The sequence below is a fragment of the Lepisosteus platostomus genome, chromosome 26 (assembly GCF_059453375.1).
Source record: "Lepisosteus platostomus isolate fLepPlt1 chromosome 26, fLepPlt1.hap1, whole genome shotgun sequence".
NCBI classification, from domain to species: domain Eukaryota; kingdom Metazoa; phylum Chordata; class Actinopteri; order Semionotiformes; family Lepisosteidae; genus Lepisosteus; species Lepisosteus platostomus.
In genome coordinates, this window is record NC_142636.1 from 3,440,411 (window position 1) to 3,453,381 (window position 12,971).

Below are 12,971 nucleotides of genomic sequence, written 5' to 3' on the forward strand. Positions count from 1 at the left end.
TTGAACTAAGCTAGATGCACAATTTCTAATGCAGCCTTCATCACAATAGACAGTTCATTTCTCGAAAGCTTGTCGTAAAAAAAGGAAACAAAGAACGAAAACGTATAGCTGACAATCTTCTGAAGATGCAGATTCAGCTTTGGGGAAATGGACATTTTATGTATGCAGATGCTTTTCAAGCGCTGGTTTTAGAACGTCGCTGTGCTTCCAGCATCCTTTTCAGCCTTCTAAACTGGCTACCGAGGTGCCGATCACATTGTAAAGCGGTTGAGAGGCCGGAGCTGCTCAAACCGCTCTTGCCGTTTCCCATCAATCAAAAGCACTATGTTGTTTCTTTGTATGGAAAGCTTTTCAAGTCTGGCATCGACACGCACCTTTCCTGAAACGTCCAAAAGGTGAATGCTTCGCAAAGAAATCCAGTCTACCTTCAGGGGGCATGATGTTGAAATCGGAATGAGCCCTGGGTGGGCTTGAAGCAGCAGCTGTTCAGTTAACAGCTGCACAGAAACGCACCCCGCTTGCTTTGTATCATTCGCAAGTTTCTGGTTAAAGAGTAAAAAAGGCTGGAATTCTTCTGCCAGCCGGCAGGATTTCTTCTGCACTCACCCAGAAAAGCCAAGAATTGTATTTCATCTTTCGCAAGCTGTATTTTCCAGGAGGAGAATGAATACTTGCATTAAACTGAATCAAGCCGACAGAGACGCACAGCCGTTGTTTTTCTCCATGGGAAGTTTTTCGATAAGGAAAAACACCGTTGTCATTTTCTTGCCAGCCGGCGGTATTTCTTGTGCAGCGATGAGCCAGATTTGTATTTCGTATTTCGCAAGTTGTGTGAATTTCTTGAAGTTGAAAGTGAATTCGCTCCAGAAAAGAAATGTCCAGTCGCATGAAAGCCGTGGCTGTTTGTTAAACCGCAGGACCTGAGCTTGCGTTCTGTTTCTCATGGCGTTCGCAAAGGCGATTCCTGCCTTTAAAACTGCTGTGTCTGCGACTGAAAGTGGCGTGTGGCGCAGCTTCTAAAGTCTTGTTGACGCTCCTCGATGTTGCTTTCTCTCTGCCTAAGGAAGTTCGATTGTCGCGTCGGAACGGGGAGACCTAATCCTTCCAGCTTTAAGCCACCCTTCAGTCTTCTGAAGGGTGTCCGAGTGCTAGCATGTCATTTGGCTTTTTTTTGGGGGGAAGCGGAGAGCGACATTGAAAAAGGTTACCGCCGCCGCCTCGCCCTCCGTGTTAAATGATCGCAAGCCGGCGGCGGCGGCGCTCCCTGTAGTCGTGGCCGAGCGGTTAAGGCGATGGGCTAGAAAGCCATTGGGGTCTCCCCGCGTCGGCTCGAATCCTGCCCACTACGGCGCCCTTCTCCTGTCGCTTCGGCCTGCCCAGAAAAAGGCGGAGTGCCGTTTCTCTCTTCCTGCTTCTTGTACAAACGCTAAATCGCTTGGACCTGCTGCCTTGGAAGTAATGTCTTCAACATCCACCAGTGACATTTCACAGCTGGAAGCACACAGCCACGCTTTTGGCATTGGCATGTCTTTTGCGCCCTACTTCCAGCCTTTGAAGACCTAATTATTCAAACTGAAAGAACCGGCTGAATGAGTGTTTGCAGTGCACCAGGAGGAGCAGGGACCATAGCATTGGAGGGGTGAGGATGGCGCAGATGGAAACGTTTTCATGCGCTCCTCTGGGAGGAATGAAAAGAAAAGACGAAACCGGAAACAGTAGTAGCCGCAAGAGGAAGTGTCTTCAAGCGCCAAGCAAGCGCTCCTCGTTAGTATAGTGGTGCGTATCCCCGCCTGTCACGTGGGAGACCAGGGATGGATTGCTTGACGGCGAGCCAGGTTGCTTTTCTCCCATCAGATTCCAACCGCTAATGCTAACGCAGTGTGTGGGAGCTTACATGCTTTTCCTTTCCCGTCTTTTTCGGACGACTATTCCAAAGGGGTAACCTGAAGGAATAGGGGCCTGAAGACACGAGGCATTCTTAAACCAGCACTGGGCTGCACGGCCTTCTGTTGTGATCAGGTTATATTCGAGTCAAAAAGCCAGAGCATCCGCTTCCATCCTATGGAGCACGAGCTAAATCGGAAGAGGCAGGGGATACACCTACGCCTATCGGCGCACGTTCCCTGCGTCAGGCTGCTTCACCCATTTGCACCCGACTGGAGACGGCACTGAGCAAGCTTTTTGTCAGGAGTGGGATTCGAACCCACGCCTCCAGGGGAGACTGCGACCTGAACGCAGCGCCTTAGACCGCTCGGCCATCCTGACGCGGGCCCCCTGTCCCGGGGCGGTCTGATGAGCCACCGCGATCCCACTACGCTCCTCGAGTATCGCACTGTTATTAATACTACAGTGTGACTCCAGCATTAAAATGTTTGGAAAATGTGTCGGCTTTTATAATCCAGTGTAGAGCAGCATGTGATGATTTGTGCTACAACACCAAGCGCTCAAAGTGACGTCTGCGTTTGTCGTTGAAACTTTCAACTCTTTCATCACTTATGTAGGAAATAAAAAGAGCAGTTGTGCGCCACACGCAGAGAGGCCGTCAGCAGAGTGGCGCAGCGGAAGCGTGCTGGGCCCATAACCCAGAGGTCGATGGATCGAAACCATCCTCTGCTACGTGTGTCCTATGCACGATTCATAAGCATGCCATTGGGTTAGCAAAGTGCCTTCAAATAGTCTGCATCTCCCTTTCTTTAAATTCTGTCCTGAGTTTCTCTCTCGTGTGTGTTTGTGCAAGCTTGACACTTGCGGGACTCTTTAATCTTCACCAATACGGAGATGACCAAATGTGTCTTCGGTTGTTCTGAGGTCTTTGATAGTTTCTTTGAAAGCTTCAACTGAACCTCGAAATCGAAGCAGTTATGTTTATATTGATTTCTCGCGTTAATCATTACGAACCAGGAACAGCCAGCACACTCGGTCGCATTAGTAATTATGTCACGTCTCTACTTAGCAGAGCATTCAAAGGCCCACTGGAAGTAGTAAAGCACTAAAACACTGCAAAACTGAACTCGGGAAAATCATACTGGGAGCTCTGAGCGATGTCTGCATCCAAGCCATCCAATACGGACTCTGAAACCTTGGAATATCAACACTATGATGCGCTACCTTTTACCTGGAGCAAAACGATGGAATTAGAAGAATGCTTACCGCAGGATACAACTGTGCCGCTGTTATTTGGAGCACGGTTTTCACTTGCATGAAAACTACAGCAGAACGTAGAAGGATGATCACTGAGGAGTCCACGCGGGCATGCTGAGGAGATTGTAGGTCGTACATTTCAATGATTACTGACATTTGCGCTGCTGGAGGTACAGTAATCAACAAAGAACAGGGTGTGCTACTCTCGAATCCGGTCAGCACATGATGAAAAGCCAGGAAGTATACCTTGTCAAATTGCCGTCAACAGGGACAAGTTAACCACCAGCTCCACCGGCGCCCGGCTAGCTCAGTCGGTAGAGCATGAGACTCTTAATCTCAGGGTCGTGGGTTCGAGCCCCACGTTGGGCGGTGCCCGTCTCCTTATTAACAAAGTTTCCCGCTCATCCTTGAACCTCTTACACCTCGATGGTACCGAGCACTGCGTTTTAATGCACAGGTGTGATCAAACCGAGATGAAAAGGGCGTATCTAGCTCCTTGCCCGAGAGATAAATCAAGGGTTCCGCAGATAATCCCTTGGCTCCGGTCACCCGGACGCAGATAGGAGCTGCAGCCATCATAACTTGTATGAAAACTAAGAAGAGCTCCTGTCTATTTACAGTTTCATTTACTCTAGCGTTTCCTTAAACATTGCGTGTACGAAGGCTAAGAAATTGGAGAGCTATTCTAATACAATAACTATTAGGAATCTTTTGGGCATAACAGTTTCACTGTGATTTTGCAGGTAACACGTACGTTGGGAAAACATTTTGAACGCGATCAATAACCGCACTGGAAAAATGTGGGAAAGAAAGGGCGAAAAGCGACTCTTCAACATGTGGAAATATCTTCCTGAGCGGAGCCCTCTTCTCGAAGCTCAACACTCTGCAAGAGTCACTTCTCCCAACTTGCGCCCGCAGGTTTCCGTAGTGTGCCTGCAAAGAGCCATCCGCTTGAGACAGGTGCACCTCCCGATTTCATTGAACTAAGCTAGATGCACAATTTCTAATGCAGCCTTCATCACAATAGACAGTTCATTTCTCGAAAGCTTGTCGTAAAAAAAGGAAACAAAGAACGAAAACGTATAGCTGACAATCTTCTGAAGATGCAGATTCAGCTTTGGGGAAATGGACATTTTATGTATGCAGATGCTTTTCAAGCGCTGGTTTTAGAACGTCGCTGTGCTTCCAGCATCCTTTTCAGCCTTCTAAACTGGCTACCGAGGTGCCGATCACATTGTAAAGCGGTTGAGAGGCCGGAGCTGCTCAAACCGCTCTTGCCGTTTCCCATCAATCAAAAGCACTATGTTGTTTCTTTGTATGGAAAGCTTTTCAAGTCTGGCATCGACACGCACCTTTCCTGAAACGTCCAAAAGGTGAATGCTTCGCAAAGAAATCCAGTCTACCTTCAGGGGGCATGATGTTGAAATCGGAATGAGCCCTGGGTGGGCTTGAAGCAGCAGCTGTTCAGTTAACAGCTGCACAGAAACGCACCCCGCTTGCTTTGTATCATTCGCAAGTTTCTGGTTAAAGAGTAAAAAAGGCTGGAATTCTTCTGCCAGCCGGCAGGATTTCTTCTGCACTCACCCAGAAAAGCCAAGAATTGTATTTCATCTTTCGCAAGCTGTATTTTCCAGGAGGAGAATGAATACTTGCATTAAACTGAATCAAGCCGACAGAGACGCACAGCCGTTGTTTTTCTCCATGGGAAGTTTTTCGTTAAGGAAAAACACCGTTGTCATTTTCTTGCCAGCCGGCGGTATTTCTTGTGCAGCGATGAGCCAGATTTGTATTTCGTATTTCGCAAGTTGTGTGAATTTCTTGAAGTTGAAAGTGAATTCGCTCCAGAAAAGAAATGTCCAGTCGCATGAAAGCCGTGGCTGTTTGTTAAACCGCAGGACCTGAGCTTGCGTTCTGTTTCTCATGGCGTTCGCAAAGGCGATTCCTGCCTTTAAAACTGCTGTGTCTGCGACTGAAAGTGGCGTGTGGCGCAGCTTCTAAAGTCTTGTTGACGCTCCTCGATGTTGCTTTCTCTCTGCCTAAGGAAGTTCGATTGTCGCGTCGGAACGGGGAGACCTAATCCTTCCAGCTTTAAGCCACCCTTCAGTCTTCTGAAGGGTGTCCGAGTGCTAGCATGTCATTTGGCTTTTTTTTGGGGGGAAGCGGAGAGCGACATTGAAAAAGGTTACCGCCGCCGCCTCGCCCTCCGTGTTAAATGATCGCAAGCCGGCGGCGGCGGCGCTCCCTGTAGTCGTGGCCGAGCGGTTAAGGCGATGGGCTAGAAAGCCATTGGGGTCTCCCCGCGTCGGCTCGAATCCTGCCCACTACGGCGCCCTTCTCCTGTCGCTTCGGCCTGCCCAGAAAAAGGCGGAGTGCCGTTTCTCTCTTCCTGCTTCTTGTACAAACGCTAAATCGCTTGGACCTGCTGCCTTGGAAGTAATGTCTTCAACATCCACCAGTGACATTTCACAGCTGGAAGCACACAGCCACGCTTTTGGCATTGGCATGTCTTTTGCGCCCTACTTCCAGCCTTTGAAGACCTAATTATTCAAACTGAAAGAACCGGCTGAATGAGTGTTTGCAGTGCACCAGGAGGAGCAGGGACCATAGCATTGGAGGGGTGAGGATGGCGCAGATGGAAACGTTTTCATGCGCTCCTCTGGGAGGAATGAAAAGAAAAGACGAAACCGGAAACAGTAGTAGCCGCAAGAGGAAGTGTCTTCAAGCGCCAAGCAAGCGCTCCTCGTTAGTATAGTGGTGCGTATCCCCGCCTGTCACGTGGGAGACCAGGGATGGATTGCTTGACGGCGAGCCAGGTTGCTTTTCTCCCATCAGATTCCAACCGCTAATGCTAACGCAGTGTGTGGGAGCTTACATGCTTTTCCTTTCCCGTCTTTTTCGGACGACTATTCCAAAGGGGTAACCTGAAGGAATAGGGGCCTGAAGACACGAGGCATTCTTAAACCAGCACTGGGCTGCACGGCCTTCTGTTGTGATCAGGTTATATTCGAGTCAAAAAGCCAGAGCATCCGCTTCCATCCTATGGAGCACGAGCTAAATCGGAAGAGGCAGGGGATACACCTACGCCTATCGGCGCACGTTCCCTGCGTCAGGCTGCTTCACCCATTTGCACCCGACTGGAGACGGCACTGAGCAAGCTTTTTGTCAGGAGTGGGATTCGAACCCACGCCTCCAGGGGAGACTGCGACCTGAACGCAGCGCCTTAGACCGCTCGGCCATCCTGACGCGGGCCCCCTGTCCCGGGGCGGTCTGATGAGCCACCGCGATCCCACTACGCTCCTCGAGTATCGCACTGTTATTAATACTACAGTGTGACTCCAGCATTAAAATGTTTGGAAAATGTGTCGGCTTTTATAATCCAGTGTAGAGCAGCATGTGATGATTTGTGCTACAACACCAAGCGCTCAAAGTGACGTCTGCGTTTGTCGTTGAAACTTTCAACTCTTTCATCACTTATGTAGGAAATAAAAAGAGCAGTTGTGCGCCACACGCAGAGAGGCCGTCAGCAGAGTGGCGCAGCGGAAGCGTGCTGGGCCCATAACCCAGAGGTCGATGGATCGAAACCATCCTCTGCTACGTGTGTCCTATGCACGATTCATAAGCATGCCATTGGGTTAGCAAAGTGCCTTCAAATAGTCTGCATCTCCCTTTCTTTAAATTCTGTCCTGAGTTTCTCTCTCGTGTGTGTTTGTGCAAGCTTGACACTTGCGGGACTCTTTAATCTTCACCAATACGGAGATGACCAAATGTGTCTTCGGTTGTTCTGAGGTCTTTGATAGTTTCTTTGAAAGCTTCAACTGAACCTCGAAATCGAAGCAGTTATGTTTATATTGATTTCTCGCGTTAATCATTACGAACCAGGAACAGCCAGCACACTCGGTCGCATTAGTAATTATGTCACGTCTCTACTTAGCAGAGCATTCAAAGGCCCACTGGAAGTAGTAAAGCACTAAAACACTGCAAAACTGAACTCGGGAAAATCATACTGGGAGCTCTGAGCGATGTCTGCATCCAAGCCATCCAATACGGACTCTGAAACCTTGGAATATCAACACTATGATGCGCTACCTTTTACCTGGAGCAAAACGATGGAATTAGAAGAATGCTTACCGCAGGATACAACTGTGCCGCTGTTATTTGGAGCACGGTTTTCACTTGCATGAAAACTACAGCAGAACGTAGAAGGATGATCACTGAGGAGTCCACGCGGGCATGCTGAGGAGATTGTAGGTCGTACATTTCAATGATTACTGACATTTGCGCTGCTGGAGGTACAGTAATCAACAAAGAACAGGGTGTGCTACTCTCGAATCCGGTCAGCACATGATGAAAAGCCAGGAAGTATACCTTGTCAAATTGCCGTCAACAGGGACAAGTTAACCACCAGCTCCACCGGCGCCCGGCTAGCTCAGTCGGTAGAGCATGAGACTCTTAATCTCAGGGTCGTGGGTTCGAGCCCCACGTTGGGCGGTGCCCGTCTCCTTATTAACAAAGTTTCCCGCTCATCCTTGAACCTCTTACACCTCGATGGTACCGAGCACTGCGTTTTAATGCACAGGTGTGATCAAACCGAGATGAAAAGGGCGTATCTAGCTCCTTGCCCGAGAGATAAATCAAGGGTTCCGCAGATAATCCCTTGGCTCCGGTCACCCGGACGCAGATAGGAGCTGCAGCCATCATAACTTGTATGAAAACTAAGAAGAGCTCCTGTCTATTTACAGTTTCATTTACTCTAGCGTTTCCTTAAACATTGCGTGTACGAAGGCTAAGAAATTGGAGAGCTATTCTAATACAATAACTATTAGGAATCTTTTGGGCATAACAGTTTCACTGTGATTTTGCAGGTAACACGTACGTTGGGAAAACATTTTGAACGCGATCAATAACCGCACTGGAAAAATGTGGGAAAGAAAGGGCGAAAAGCGACTCTTCAACATGTGGAAATATCTTCCTGAGCGGAGCCCTCTTCTCGAAGCTCAACACTCTGCAAGAGTCACTTCTCCCAACTTGCGCCCGCAGGTTTCCGTAGTGTGCCTGCAAAGAGCCATCCGCTTGAGACAGGTGCACCTCCCGATTTCATTGAACTAAGCTAGATGCACAATTTCTAATGCAGCCTTCATCACAATAGACAGTTCATTTCTCGAAAGCTTGTCGTAAAAAAAGGAAACAAAGAACGAAAACGTATAGCTGACAATCTTCTGAAGATGCAGATTCAGCTTTGGGGAAATGGACATTTTATGTATGCAGATGCTTTTCAAGCGCTGGTTTTAGAACGTCGCTGTGCTTCCAGCATCCTTTTCAGCCTTCTAAACTGGCTACCGAGGTGCCGATCACATTGTAAAGCGGTTGAGAGGCCGGAGCTGCTCAAACCGCTCTTGCCGTTTCCCATCAATCAAAAGCACTATGTTGTTTCTTTGTATGGAAAGCTTTTCAAGTCTGGCATCGACACGCACCTTTCCTGAAACGTCCAAAAGGTGAATGCTTCGCAAAGAAATCCAGTCTACCTTCAGGGGGCATGATGTTGAAATCGGAATGAGCCCTGGGTGGGCTTGAAGCAGCAGCTGTTCAGTTAACAGCTGCACAGAAACGCACCCCGCTTGCTTTGTATCATTCGCAAGTTTCTGGTTAAAGAGTAAAAAAGGCTGGAATTCTTCTGCCAGCCGGCAGGATTTCTTCTGCACTCACCCAGAAAAGCCAAGAATTGTATTTCATCTTTCGCAAGCTGTATTTTCCAGGAGGAGAATGAATACTTGCATTAAACTGAATCAAGCCGACAGAGACGCACAGCCGTTGTTTTTCTCCATGGGAAGTTTTTCGTTAAGGAAAAACACCGTTGTCATTTTCTTGCCAGCCGGCGGTATTTCTTGTGCAGCGATGAGCCAGATTTGTATTTCGTATTTCGCAAGTTGTGTGAATTTCTTGAAGTTGAAAGTGAATTCGCTCCAGAAAAGAAATGTCCAGTCGCATGAAAGCCGTGGCTGTTTGTTAAACCGCAGGACCTGAGCTTGCGTTCTGTTTCTCATGGCGTTCGCAAAGGCGATTCCTGCCTTTAAAACTGCTGTGTCTGCGACTGAAAGTGGCGTGTGGCGCAGCTTCTAAAGTCTTGTTGACGCTCCTCGATGTTGCTTTCTCTCTGCCTAAGGAAGTTCGATTGTCGCGTCGGAACGGGGAGACCTAATCCTTCCAGCTTTAAGCCACCCTTCAGTCTTCTGAAGGGTGTCCGAGTGCTAGCATGTCATTTGGCTTTTTTTTGGGGGGAAGCGGAGAGCGACATTGAAAAAGGTTACCGCCGCCGCCTCGCCCTCCGTGTTAAATGATCGCAAGCCGGCGGCGGCGGCGCTCCCTGTAGTCGTGGCCGAGCGGTTAAGGCGATGGGCTAGAAAGCCATTGGGGTCTCCCCGCGTCGGCTCGAATCCTGCCCACTACGGCGCCCTTCTCCTGTCGCTTCGGCCTGCCCAGAAAAAGGCGGAGTGCCGTTTCTCTCTTCCTGCTTCTTGTACAAACGCTAAATCGCTTGGACCTGCTGCCTTGGAAGTAATGTCTTCAACATCCACCAGTGACATTTCACAGCTGGAAGCACACAGCCACGCTTTTGGCATTGGCATGTCTTTTGCGCCCTACTTCCAGCCTTTGAAGACCTAATTATTCAAACTGAAAGAACCGGCTGAATGAGTGTTTGCAGTGCACCAGGAGGAGCAGGGACCATAGCATTGGAGGGGTGAGGATGGCGCAGATGGAAACGTTTTCATGCGCTCCTCTGGGAGGAATGAAAAGAAAAGACGAAACCGGAAACAGTAGTAGCCGCAAGAGGAAGTGTCTTCAAGCGCCAAGCAAGCGCTCCTCGTTAGTATAGTGGTGCGTATCCCCGCCTGTCACGTGGGAGACCAGGGATGGATTGCTTGACGGCGAGCCAGGTTGCTTTTCTCCCATCAGATTCCAACCGCTAATGCTAACGCAGTGTGTGGGAGCTTACATGCTTTTCCTTTCCCGTCTTTTTCGGACGACTATTCCAAAGGGGTAACCTGAAGGAATAGGGGCCTGAAGACACGAGGCATTCTTAAACCAGCACTGGGCTGCACGGCCTTCTGTTGTGATCAGGTTATATTCGAGTCAAAAAGCCAGAGCATCCGCTTCCATCCTATGGAGCACGAGCTAAATCGGAAGAGGCAGGGGATACACCTACGCCTATCGGCGCACGTTCCCTGCGTCAGGCTGCTTCACCCATTTGCACCCGACTGGAGACGGCACTGAGCAAGCTTTTTGTCAGGAGTGGGATTCGAACCCACGCCTCCAGGGGAGACTGCGACCTGAACGCAGCGCCTTAGACCGCTCGGCCATCCTGACGCGGGCCCCCTGTCCCGGGGCGGTCTGATGAGCCACCGCGATCCCACTACGCTCCTCGAGTATCGCACTGTTATTAATACTACAGTGTGACTCCAGCATTAAAATGTTTGGAAAATGTGTCGGCTTTTATAATCCAGTGTAGAGCAGCATGTGATGATTTGTGCTACAACACCAAGCGCTCAAAGTGACGTCTGCGTTTGTCGTTGAAACTTTCAACTCTTTCATCACTTATGTAGGAAATAAAAAGAGCAGTTGTGCGCCACACGCAGAGAGGCCGTCAGCAGAGTGGCGCAGCGGAAGCGTGCTGGGCCCATAACCCAGAGGTCGATGGATCGAAACCATCCTCTGCTACGTGTGTCCTATGCACGATTCATAAGCATGCCATTGGGTTAGCAAAGTGCCTTCAAATAGTCTGCATCTCCCTTTCTTTAAATTCTGTCCTGAGTTTCTCTCTCGTGTGTGTTTGTGCAAGCTTGACACTTGCGGGACTCTTTAATCTTCACCAATACGGAGATGACCAAATGTGTCTTCGGTTGTTCTGAGGTCTTTGATAGTTTCTTTGAAAGCTTCAACTGAACCTCGAAATCGAAGCAGTTATGTTTATATTGATTTCTCGCGTTAATCATTACGAACCAGGAACAGCCAGCACACTCGGTCGCATTAGTAATTATGTCACGTCTCTACTTAGCAGAGCATTCAAAGGCCCACTGGAAGTAGTAAAGCACTAAAACACTGCAAAACTGAACTCGGGAAAATCATACTGGGAGCTCTGAGCGATGTCTGCATCCAAGCCATCCAATACGGACTCTGAAACCTTGGAATATCAACACTATGATGCGCTACCTTTTACCTGGAGCAAAACGATGGAATTAGAAGAATGCTTACCGCAGGATACAACTGTGCCGCTGTTATTTGGAGCACGGTTTTCACTTGCATGAAAACTACAGCAGAACGTAGAAGGATGATCACTGAGGAGTCCACGCGGGCATGCTGAGGAGATTGTAGGTCGTACATTTCAATGATTACTGACATTTGCGCTGCTGGAGGTACAGTAATCAACAAAGAACAGGGTGTGCTACTCTCGAATCCGGTCAGCACATGATGAAAAGCCAGGAAGTATACCTTGTCAAATTGCCGTCAACAGGGACAAGTTAACCACCAGCTCCACCGGCGCCCGGCTAGCTCAGTCGGTAGAGCATGAGACTCTTAATCTCAGGGTCGTGGGTTCGAGCCCCACGTTGGGCGGTGCCCGTCTCCTTATTAACAAAGTTTCCCGCTCATCCTTGAACCTCTTACACCTCGATGGTACCGAGCACTGCGTTTTAATGCACAGGTGTGATCAAACCGAGATGAAAAGGGCGTATCTAGCTCCTTGCCCGAGAGATAAATCAAGGGTTCCGCAGATAATCCCTTGGCTCCGGTCACCCGGACGCAGATAGGAGCTGCAGCCATCATAACTTGTATGAAAACTAAGAAGAGCTCCTGTCTATTTACAGTTTCATTTACTCTAGCGTTTCCTTAAACATTGCGTGTACGAAGGCTAAGAAATTGGAGAGCTATTCTAATACAATAACTATTAGGAATCTTTTGGGCATAACAGTTTCACTGTGATTTTGCAGGTAACACGTACGTTGGGAAAACATTTTGAACGCGATCAATAACCGCACTGGAAAAATGTGGGAAAGAAAGGGCGAAAAGCGACTCTTCAACATGTGGAAATATCTTCCTGAGCGGAGCCCTCTTCTCGAAGCTCAACACTCTGCAAGAGTCACTTCTCCCAACTTGCGCCCGCAGGTTTCCGTAGTGTGCCTGCAAAGAGCCATCCGCTTGAGACAGGTGCACCTCCCGATTTCATTGAACTAAGCTAGATGCACAATTTCTAATGCAGCCTTCATCACAATAGACAGTTCATTTCTCGAAAGCTTGTCGTAAAAAAAGGAAACAAAGAACGAAAACGTATAGCTGACAATCTTCTGAAGATGCAGATTCAGCTTTGGGGAAATGGACATTTTATGTATGCAGATGCTTTTCAAGCGCTGGTTTTAGAACGTCGCTGTGCTTCCAGCATCCTTTTCAGCCTTCTAAACTGGCTACCGAGGTGCCGATCACATTGTAAAGCGGTTGAGAGGCCGGAGCTGCTCAAACCGCTCTTGCCGTTTCCCATCAATCAAAAGCACTATGTTGTTTCTTTGTATGGAAAGCTTTTCAAGTCTGGCATCGACACGCACCTTTCCTGAAACGTCCAAAAGGTGAATGCTTCGCAAAGAAATCCAGTCTACCTTCAGGGGGCATGATGTTGAAATCGGAATGAGCCCTGGGTGGGCTTGAAGCAGCAGCTGTTCAGTTAACAGCTGCACAGAAACGCACCCCGCTTGCTTTGTATCATTCGCAAGTTTCTGGTTAAAGAGTAAAAAAGGCTGGAATTCTTCTGCCAGCCGGCAGGATTTCTTCTGCACTCACCCAGAAAA

General features: G+C 48.7%; 6 non-coding genes across 6 annotated transcripts; 3 read left to right on the forward strand and 3 right to left on the reverse strand.

Annotated features, from left to right (window-relative positions):
* Positions 1 to 2,182: 2,182 nt before the first annotated feature.
* trnal-cag (transfer RNA leucine (anticodon CAG)) lies at positions 2,183 to 2,265 on the reverse strand. The gene has a single exon. It is a non-coding gene; the product is annotated as a tRNA-Leu (tRNA).
* A 1,172-nt stretch (positions 2,266 to 3,437) lies between these two features.
* Positions 3,438 to 3,510, forward strand: trnak-cuu (transfer RNA lysine (anticodon CUU)). Its single transcript has one exon. It is a non-coding gene; the product is annotated as a tRNA-Lys (tRNA).
* Positions 3,511 to 6,301: 2,791 nt separating this feature from the next.
* Positions 6,302 to 6,384, reverse strand: trnal-cag (transfer RNA leucine (anticodon CAG)). The gene has a single exon. It is a non-coding gene; the product is annotated as a tRNA-Leu (tRNA).
* Positions 6,385 to 7,556: 1,172 nt separating this feature from the next.
* On the forward strand, positions 7,557 to 7,629 carry trnak-cuu (transfer RNA lysine (anticodon CUU)). Its single transcript has one exon. It is a non-coding gene; the product is annotated as a tRNA-Lys (tRNA).
* Positions 7,630 to 10,420: 2,791 nt separating this feature from the next.
* Positions 10,421 to 10,503, reverse strand: trnal-cag (transfer RNA leucine (anticodon CAG)). The gene has a single exon. It is a non-coding gene; the product is annotated as a tRNA-Leu (tRNA).
* Positions 10,504 to 11,675: 1,172 nt separating this feature from the next.
* Positions 11,676 to 11,748, forward strand: trnak-cuu (transfer RNA lysine (anticodon CUU)). Its single transcript has one exon. It is a non-coding gene; the product is annotated as a tRNA-Lys (tRNA).
* Positions 11,749 to 12,971: the final 1,223 nt, after the last annotated feature.